The following is a 9,849-nucleotide window of genomic DNA, read 5'->3' as shown; positions in this document are numbered from 1 at the left end:
GGTGATGGTAATGCTGATGGGTGGTGGTGATGATGCTGGTGGTGGTGGTGATGGTAATGCTGATGGGTGGTGGTGGTGATGCTGGTGGTGGTGGTGATGGTGGTGATAATGGTGATGGTGATACTAATAGTGATGGTGGTGGCAGTAATGATCATGGTGATGGTGGTGGTGGTAGTGGTGGTGATAGTGATAATGGTGGTAGTGGTGGTGATGACGCTAGTAGTGGTGATGACACTGGTGGTGGTAGTGATGGTGGTGATAATGGCGATGGAGGTGGCGGTAGTGGTGGTGATAGTGATGGTGGTGGGGGTGGTGATGATGCTGATGGTGGTGGTGGTGGTGATGACGGTGGCAGTAGTCATGGTGATAGTGATGGTGGTGGCGGTGGTGGTGATGGTCATGGTAGTGATGATGACGGTGGTAGTAGTGGTGGTGATAGTGATGATGGTGGTGGTGGTGCTGGTGATGATGGTAGTGGTGACAGTGATGGTGGTGACAGTGATGGTGGTGGTGGTGCTGGTGATGATGGTAGTGGTGACAGTGATGGTGGTGGCAGTAGTGGTGGTGATGGTAATGACGGTGGTGGCAGTAGTGGTGGTGATAGTGATGGTGGTGGTGGTGATGCTGATGGTAGTGGTGACAGTGACGGTGGTGGCAGTAGTGGTGGTGATAGTGATGGTGGTGGTGGTGATGCTGAGGGTAGTGGTGACAGTGATGGTGGTGACAGTGATGATGGTGGTGGTGGTGGTGCTGGTGATGATGGTAGTGGTAGTGATGGTGATGATGATTAAAGGAAGAAGAAAAATGAGAATTAATGCATACTGAATGCTTACTACAAAATGTTCCCTTTCCAGCAACCCTATAAAGGAGATATTATCCCCATTATACAGGTACAATACAGAGGCAGAGAGAGGTTCTGTAACTTGCTTGACTAGCAGAGAGTGAGATTTCAATCCAAGTGATCTAAATCCAGAATTTTATTAACTAACAGATTATTTCAACTCTGGTCAACTTTTATAAGTACCTCTAATTTGTCGTTTAGTAACTGGGAGTAATAACAGCTGTCATCTTCCATTTGCAGTATTTTCTGTGTACTCAATATTTTTAGTGTTATGAGAGAAAGATGCTTAGTAAGTAGTGAAAAGTTATTTGATTTCAACATATTCTTTTAAATCCAGGATCAGTGGTTGCAAAGTAGCACAGCATGCATATTTACAGAAGGAAAGGTATTCAGTTCAAGAAATTGGCTTTGCAAATGCCTTAGCAATAAAAATGACATTACATGCATGCAGAATGTGAAATTGTAGAAAGATAAGTTCTCCTCAAATAAGTTGTACAAAAGCAGATAAACTTCTAGGCATTTGTAGAGAAAACTGAAAATAATCCCAAGTGAGGTTAGAGAGGACAAGGATGGAATAAAAAGAAAATGACTAGCTACTAGGTGCACACATGTCTTACTAATCTCTTGATTCCATTTACCTAAAAGAAAAAGGTCATAAGGTTTACCCTGCATAACAAAGGTAATATGTGTTTAATACAAGGTTAAGGGCTTTCAGTTAACTGACTAAAAGGAGAGTTCTACAAATTTGAAGTCGATGCCAATGACTTTTCAAATTAAGTCTAATAGCAGCTGCCCACATGGAATAGATTTGGAAGCCTCAGTCCATTTTCTAATTGACTGAACAAAATGAGGTCTCTGTTGCAGCTCATCCTTCTAGCACTTCCTGTTTCTCAGCTCCAAGGTAACTGTTAATGGAATTAACCAATTCTCACAACATGTCCTGAGGCATAATACAAGTCTATAAGGCAGAAGGCTGAGAGCACTGAGTTAAGAATCAGAGATCCAGGATTGTTAATTGAAGTCATCCATGAACTAAATCTGTGACCACAAATGAGAGTTACAGAAAAAAGAGAGTTTAGAAAACAAAACAAAACAAAACAAAAAAAAACCTTCTAGGTAATTTAGGGCAAAACTAGCACTTGACAGATAAAGCGCTGTGATTCTGGGGAAGATTTTGCCCTAAGAACTCCTGCTGGTTGGTGGCCCAGCTGGGCCCTGAAGGTTGGTTGTCCTAACCCTCAGCCCAGTGCCCTTCCTACTGCAATGCGTGATTTCAGTCATCACTTTGGCTTTAGGAGTCCAAGAAATAATTCCAGTGGTTCAATCTGCCATCCTAAAACCAAGATGGTAGCTGATATAATGACTTAAGTGGGTACCTTTCAGTCATTTAAAATCGATTTCAGTCAAATCCAGAATAGGTCCTTAAAGGTTGCAGAAATATGCAGTTGCAGTGAGTGAGGTCTACGGTTCACAGGGTCTCTATCTGTGCAGATGAGATCACGTTCCTAATGGCCACACTAATCAGTTCCTTTTCCTGGCGGCATTAGAAGGACTGGGGGATTTAAATAGAGTGGGCATTCAGAATAACCTAGGTGATTTTTCCAGCAAGCAGAGAAAATCTCTGAAGGCTTCAAGACATTGGTGAGAGGAGGGGTTGAATTGTAGAACTAGGCAAATAATAAGCAATTAAGAATGACAGAAGATTATTTCCAGCAAGCTGGAATCTCTCTTCCCACTGCTACCTTAAAAGTATTTTATGGAATGATTCTTTAGGCAGATATCTCTGTCTCTTTCGCCACCGCTAAATTTACATTATTAAAAAGTATATTCAGAGGTCTTTAAAGCACCCAGGTTGGGACATAGAACTAACATCCATTATAGGTAAAGAATGTTTTCTATTTTCTGGTTATGTTCTGTAGTTTATGCTCTGAGCTGCCGAGTTGCTGAATCTAACAAAGAATTTTGTTGCCACAAATTTCGATTGCACATCTAAATAGAAGAAACGGACTTGCTTCTCACTATTGCCTCTCCACACTTGGCGTTAGACCTGACTCTCTAGTTCTCTGACCATGTGAGAAAGTAGGAGCCAGAGGGTTGTCAGGTGCCTTGTCACCACGTGGACAAAGGGCCCCATCATCTCCTGCTCTCCCTCTATTGCTTTTTCTTTGTTTAACTTGAGCCAATTAAGCCCTGTACTATCATTAAGTGTCAAACTAACACTTTTAGACTTGAGAAGACCCATCTGGCAATCACCTATAAATTAGCCTTCAGCCCCTCTAAATAGCTTTAATTAAAGTCACGGCTGGCATGGAATCTGTCCAGGTTTTGTTTGTGGTTACAAATTCACAGTGTCACAGGTGTGGCAGGAACAGGACATATATTAATTCTGGATCCTCGGGGTCTCATCCAGGTCAGGTTCAGATTTTTAAAAAAATGCATGTCCATGCAAACCATTCACTAGACAGGCTTAGCTGACAGTTTATGTCCAAGGACTTTTCTGCAGAATGAATCAAGATAAACTTCCTTGTCATCTTAGGAGCTGGCTCTTTCAAACTAGACAGCAAGCTAATCCCACTCAAGACCAAGGGCACCCTATGTCCATACAGAGATGTACTGAGAAAGTAGGTTATATACTTGAATTGCCATTCAGCAATTTGCTCTAGGATGCAGAAACTCATGGCCACTCCTTGCAGCACTCCTAGAACCAGTTCAGACAAGGCACCCTAAAAAATAACCATCACGTATTCTACACTACTCCAGACATGGTCATTATTAGGAAACAGACATCTCAGATGGATCATCTAGGAAAATATAACCTACTAAGTAAGATGCATGGACATGCACTTGGACTGGGATTCAAAGCTGGTTCCTTTTCTTAGTAGCTGCCTAACTCTGGCAAAGACACTTAACCTTACGTGGATAATAACACGTCTCCCTAGGGTTGTGCTGAGAATTAACAGAAATAATATGTGGGAAGTACGTGGCACCACATTTGACATAAACACCTGGATGATAAACCACAGCTCTGTAAAGAGGGCATGTGATGGGAAGGTGCTTATCTGCAGCAGCTCTCCACAGCAGCTCAGAAGTAGGCTTGAAGGCACTGCTGAATTTGCTACCGAGTCTTCAGAGTACTATCTTTTCACTCCTTTTAATCTAATCTTCTCGAATCTTATCTTTTTATTCTTTGAAAAGAAAATCAAGAATATCCAATGAGGGCCCGTAACTCTTCAAAAAATAATAAAAATATTACCTTCTGTGATGATTTTGAGGAAGGATTTTCCTTCCACTTTTCAAAGGCTAAAGATTCTGCTCTGAAGCCCACACTCTCCTGTCTCCTCTAGAACTGATCTTATCATCAAATCTAGTGAATGCTTAGCACCTTCTTTGTACTTACTCCCTTCCTGCCAGACTACAAGCACATTCAAATTTCTTCATAAGAACAACAATCGCAACTACACTAGAGCTTTGCCTTCATGTCCTCTCCACTCTCCCTTGTCCCCTGCCAACTTCCTGGGGAAGTCAGCCACACCCATTACTTCCCTTCCTCAGGCCTACCTCACTGCACACCACAGACTCTTCAGTGCTAAGGACTTGCCAGTCTTCTGCCAGCCTTTCCAAAGGCATTCTGATCTCAGCTAACAGCAATATCATCTTCATAGTTAGCCCATGTGGAAATATTCTACTTTCCCTTCTTCATTTTCTGATGGCGGAATTGAATGACTGAACAATGAATGAACTGATGAAAATGATTATCATTTAATCTATCCCTATATTCCACAACCTGCTACATTTTCCGGATCTATTTATTGCACTGTCTTATCACCTGTCCTGTTGGTTTTTTTCCCCTAGTGAACTGTAAGTTCCAGGGGGGCAGGGATTCTGTCTTGTGTTCACAGCACTTACGGTGCCCTTGACTAGGTATTTGATAACATAAATCTAACATCTCAGCAACCAAGGCATGCCATGATCTTCACCCCAACTACTGCCTTGACATAGGGCTCCATCTTCACATCTGTGCTATTGGACAAGCCAATTATTTATTCATCATTATTTAGATGATTCATTTATTCAACAAATATCTCTTGAGCCTCTTTTTGTGTTGGGCCTTTTTTAAGCTACTAGAAAAAGACAAAGAAACCCTCTGTTCTCATACAGCTAACAGTGTAGTTGTGAGAGGTACAAATATGCAAATAAACTCTCTGTTCTCATGTGGCTTATAGTGTAACTGAGAGAGGTACAAATCGGACAGTTCTAGGGCTCTGAGGATGAGACAGTGGGGGAAGCACACAGGCTGACACGCAGTGCTGTTTCTGAAAGATGCTCAGGAAAGCTCTGCCTGACTCGCTGGCATTTGAGCAGAGCCATGAATGTGAGAAAGGCATGTGCTTTCTAGAAACCTGCTGGAGGTGGTCCCCACCCTGACTGATGGAGGAAACAACAAAGACAAGGATGCTGCTGAAGCAGGTGTCTGATGGGCTTACAGAGACCAGTGTGGCTGGGCTGCAGGGTATACGTAGGTGTGTAGGTGGGGGGACCAGGGGTGATATGAGATGAGGGACAATTTGGGGAAGGGGGCCTAGTAGACCATGGCAAAAACTTTGGAGTTTACTTTGAATCATAGCGGAAGCCATCAGAGGAATTTGAAAAGGGAACTTAACTTATGGTCCCCAGGAACAGCTCTGATCACATTCCTCTTTTATTAAAAATTTTTATTTGCTTGCTATTCCCTATAAAATAAATTCCAAATGCCTTTGCTTGGCATTTAAATTTCTCTGTGATCCAGGCTTTGGGGTTTCTCATCCCCATTTCCTCATCTTCTTGGGTAATTCTCCAGCCATGCTCATCAATGTGTATGTCTGTGGCTGCTGAGCTGATGCACAATATTCCCTCTGTCAGGAATATCTTTCCATTCTTTTTGTAACTGTTCACATTCATTAGGATGCCATATCCTGATGATGTCTTCTTGGAAGTGAAAAAAACTTGCAGCATCTTACTGATGAGTATATACAATTAACGAGTGTTTATTTAGCATCTACTATGTATCAGGCACTCCGTAGAGCAATTGTTATTAAATACTTGAAAAAGTTCCTCAAGGCAGAGTTATTAAAGTCCCCACCCTTATTTTACATATGAGAAAACAGAGGCTTGGATACATTAAATAAGTTCCCAAGATTGTACTGCTATTTACCAAAGCAGCAAAAAAAAAAATAAAATAAAATAAGCCCTTGTCCCTCAGCTGCCCATTGTCTTCTATACATTTGTACTGTGAATGGTCGTTATGAATGTCTCCCCATTAAACTGTAAACTCATTCATAGAATGGACCATATTTAACTTATCTTGTTATCCTCAGTATTTAGCAGCTGAGTTGTTTAATTATTTGCCAATATAAATGAAAATTTGAAAATGATAACCATCAGAAGATCTCCAAGGCTTTATCCATTAAAAAGCTTTTTAATTGCTCATTTTCATTCATTCATTCATTTCTGCATCTGTTCCACAAAACTATGTGAACCCAGTGTGTAGAGGTGTATATCTGGTACTATTGAAATGTGAAGATAAACACAATGAACACAGATCCCAAGATGCTTACACTCCTACTGGAAAAAGAGAAATGGGAATTAAAATTTATTGAACATTCACAATGTGCCAGGCACCGTGCTAGGAATTTAACATCAATTTTCTGATATAATTGCCCATCAGGACGGGTTATCCACACCAGCAAACTGAGTCTCTGGGTAGGAAAATGTATTTTTTGCAAGCACATGGTTAGAAGTTAGCAGAGTAGAGATTCTGTCTTATCTATGGCCAACTCCAGAACCTCTTTGCTTCCTACGACATCACACAGGGCCTAATATTCTCATTATTCCTACATAATTCTAACAGAGGCACCATGAAGTTCCTGCACAAGATTCCATGCCATTCCTCCAGCCGCAAAGGATGCAAATGCAAGGGCCCATGGTGCCCGCAGGGGAAGGACTTAGGAAGATTCAAGCCCTAGAAGATGGTGTCCTTCCTCCTGTGCGCCACTGAGCAGGGAAGGAGACCCGGGCGGTCCGCATTGCCCCAGGAGCTGCCCCCTGCGCTGGGCATCTCATTACTGCTAAGGGCATTTTTCTTCCAGGGTCACAGGTACTTCTTTGATAGGTAGAATCTGTTGAACTGGACTTGGGATTCTGAAAAGGAGATTCTTGGAAAGAATAGGGTGTGTGCTGTGTAGAATGAGCAAGAAGCATGCTGGCCTCAGGAAGCCACAGTGAAATGGAGACTCTGGCACACTGGCCTTGGGGCTGCCAAGGCATAACCTGAAGGCTCGCTGCGCTCTGGAAAGGCCCTGCTCCTCCTGGAGGTATCTCTGCCCTTCCCGACCCCCCTCGGAGGCTGCCTCCCCTTGGACAGTACCAAAAGACTATCCGCCACCCAGGGAGCAATGGGGCTGTGTGCTTAGGCCTCCGGGGAAGTGAGCCGTTTCCTTGATGTCCCACAAACAGGATTATTCACTCGGGAAAACAGAAGCTCGTCAAGCTGCCACAATCTCGAAGAAGATTCCATCTCCCTCTGATGGAGATAAATGGAACCCGGAGTCATGGGGCTGAAGAGCGGGGGCTGGCTGAAGGGAATGAGGTGAGAAACATCTTGGGTGGAGATGATATTAGTCACATGTGTTAACCCTGCCTTAGGCTGGGAATCCAGGATTGAAAAATGAACACCAAGTTGGAAGCAGAAGAGGAGATCCATTCCAAACTCCCACAGGCCCCGCAGTGGGAAATCAACACTGTCCCACTTCTTAATCCCACCACCTACCTTCTGCCTCCCTGGAGTTGTCCACAATCAAAGCCATTTCTCCTAACAAGGACAGAGGGTGGTGATGCCTGCAATAGCTCCGTACCCTAAAGCTGCTCAGAAGAGGATGGGGAGAAACCAGTGTGCCCTCATGTATTTACATGGGACTGCATTTCCATAGGGCAACTTCGTTACTTAGGTAAGATTCCCAGAACACCGCTCCAGGCGGGCCGGGCACCACAAGAATGGACAATACCCCGCCCCATAGAAGAACCATTCAAGGCAGGGATTAGGCTGTCAAGTGGCTGGTGGGAAAATCTGCCTGTTATGATTCCTCCAGGACTGAGGGAGGACAGCAAAGGCCCCTGGGCTACTGGAAACCCCATCATGTCACTGAGCATAGGGTTTCACTTCACCATTCAAGGATGGGGCCAGATAGTGCTTCCTACATGTGCTATCTACATGGGCCGAACAGAATATGATCATAGCAATGAGTCTTCGCCAAGGCAGCCCACAGGGCAGAGGGTTGGGACAGACTAGAAGGCATTGTGGTGAGCTCTCTTTCTTTCAGTGGTTCCAGACGTGCCCAAGCCTACCTTGTTTAGGATAAATTCTCCTTATGTGAGAAAATGGGATCCTCCCAGCAAAAAACACATGGATATGGGCTGGTCTCCTCTCGGCTTCTTTAATACTACTTAAAAGCAGTGCCTTTGGTTATTACTGTAATAGAGATGTCCATTAGAGCCATTTTCTCCTTAGGAGATTCTGTGGGGATGGGGAGGTGCAGAGACAGAGTCTTTCCACACCTGCATGGAAAGCAACACCTCAAGCAGGTGGGCTGTGAAAGGAGGTATGGCAGGGCCAAAGGGCAGGGAGGAAAGGAATCCCCCTCCCACCCTGCGTGACCACGACCCCAAAGGTCAGCGGGGCTCTGAGAAGCTGTGTCCTGAGCCAAGCAAAAGAGCAGGCTCTCTCTATTTCCCTGTAGAGAGAGAAGACTTCCAGCTCACTTGTCTCTGTTGGTTTAGCACGGTACCCAAGAACCTACTCAAGCTGACCTCAGACGTAAACTCCAGTCTCACCTCCACTGCTGGCCACACCAAGCTCACAGTGACCTAGCCCCTGACACTGCACAGCACATCTGTTTTTATGCACAGGTGCCTCTGCAAAGGGGGCCTCCCGCGCCTACTCCTTCTGTTTCTCACACTAGTCAGTGCTTATCAGCCAGTGAGTCCCAGCTCCAACGTCCCCATTTCTAAAATGTTGTTGATTTCCCTCAGTTACTCAGTGGCTACCTCTGTTTGTAAACAGCAGTCCTTTGTAAAGAGCAAATATGGCTATCGAGTTCTAGTTCAGTCATGTAAAGGTGTACTCTTACACGCATGAGCACGTGCATGCACAGACCACCTATACTACCAGCTGTCACAGAACGAGCCTTTACTCAATTCTGGCTGATGAAGTAGATATGAAGGATTTCACTTCCCAGGTAAAGGAGCCCACATGAAGCTGTGCCAATACACATTAACAAAGCAGCAGTAGAGGTGGGAGCCCTCCTCTGATCTTTTTGACTTCAAATATTTCCCATTGTTCTAATTAGACTGGAAGCCCTTAAAAGACAGAAATTAATAGTTGGGGTCAGTGGAAAGCAAATAGACTCTGGACTTAGATCTGGTTGCAAATTTCAGTTCTTATAGTGATTGTGTGATTATGGAGAAATTACTTAGCCTAAGCCTGGGCCTCAGTTTTTCCATCTGTAAAATGGTAAACAAGCAAAACTACTCATTTCACAATATTATTTTAAGAATCAAATGGGAGTTCGTATGTCACATACTGAAAAATAAATACTCACAGAATGTGAGCTCCAGCCCTTGTTTTTCTCTTTATTCTCCCAATCCTTAGAATAATGAATAATGCCTAACACTGTGAACTCTGAATTTTTTAAAAATGAATACATTTTTTTAAAAAGCAGGTTGTACCCCCTGACAGGTGAAAATGGCTGGCAGAGAGCTTGAAGGGGCACATGGTGAACCTTATTTATAGTAGGTGGAATTGATAAAATTGAGACTGAGATGCTGTGACTCCAACTCTTCAGCCACAACTTATTCAAATATTTGGTTTTGGTAGATTTTCCCATGGTCTGACTCTTTTTCCTTTTCATTGACATGCCTCTCCCCACCGCTGCCTCTCTCTCTCTCTCTCTCTCCCTCTCTCTCTCTCTCTCTCT

This window comes from Cebus imitator, unplaced genomic scaffold (genome assembly GCF_001604975.1).
Source record: "Cebus imitator isolate Cc_AM_T3 unplaced genomic scaffold, Cebus_imitator-1.0 Scaffold639, whole genome shotgun sequence".
In the NCBI taxonomy this organism is placed as follows: Eukaryota; Metazoa; Chordata; class Mammalia; order Primates; family Cebidae; genus Cebus; species Cebus imitator.
The sequence above is the reverse complement of the archived record's forward strand: the minus strand, read 5'-3'. Positions refer to the sequence as shown.